This window comes from Phytophthora parasitica, assembly GCF_000247585.1.
Source record: "Phytophthora parasitica INRA-310 unplaced genomic scaffold supercont2.123, whole genome shotgun sequence".
NCBI lineage: Eukaryota > Oomycota > Peronosporomycetes > Peronosporales > Peronosporaceae > Phytophthora > Phytophthora nicotianae.
The window spans coordinates 14868-15807 of NW_008649109.1; positions in this window are offsets into that span (position 1 = coordinate 14868).

Below are 940 nucleotides of genomic sequence, written 5' to 3' on the forward strand. Positions count from 1 at the left end.
TGTCAATGATACCAAGCGGGATCATATTTTGATCAAGGAATGACAAAGTCAATTCCGAATTAGTTCCTTGCATTGGGCAATAGGCTAAACCCTGACCTTGTGCCGTTGTGATTAAGCCGCCATACTCAACCCCAGCAGAAATTAATGTGTGCAATACCTGATTGTTGTTTGCAATTGGATTATACAGATTTGAATAAGTGATAACAACCGCGGCTGTTGGATCGATTTGAGGAACTAGATTGCTATTAACCGCATAAACACTAGTTGTTTGAGCCGCGGGATACGTAGCTGGACTGAACCCAATGATAGAACCAAACGAGGAATCGACTACCTGGAGCTGAGGTGTATAAGCACTGACTGGCATTGTAGGAAAGCCACTTGCAGCAGTGTAGCCTGTGGTATTCTTGACTGGTTGCATTGTGAATTGAATAGCGTAACTCGATGGGTTCTCAGCACATGAGATGAAATAGTAGTTTGATCCGGTCGTATTGTTTGTCAAATAGAGATTATTTTGGATAGACCAATACTGAAGGTAGTTATTGATATCGCTTGCCGAGTATGCGCCATCAGGGAGCGTAATTGTGTATGTCGATGTCGTCGAAGCTGTCGGCCATATGATCTTAAAGCTGTTCAGACGCTTAAATTGACTGTAGTATGAGGTCGAAAACACATTTTTCTGATAAAGCTTGTCCAAGATCGACTTCATCTCAATTTTGATTGATGGGTTGTCATCTCCGATGCGATTAGCACCTTCAAGCACCTTTAAGCGTTTTACGAGACCATCAAGAAGCTGATTATACGCACTTTTAAACCCCCGTGAAGTAATTTTACACTTATTCAAACAATACCGCATGAAATCACGCTCCTGCTCGTCTAAAAGATCAAACAGGGCTTTATTGAACTGCCTAGCCCATTTTCGACTGTACCTGCTACGACAAGT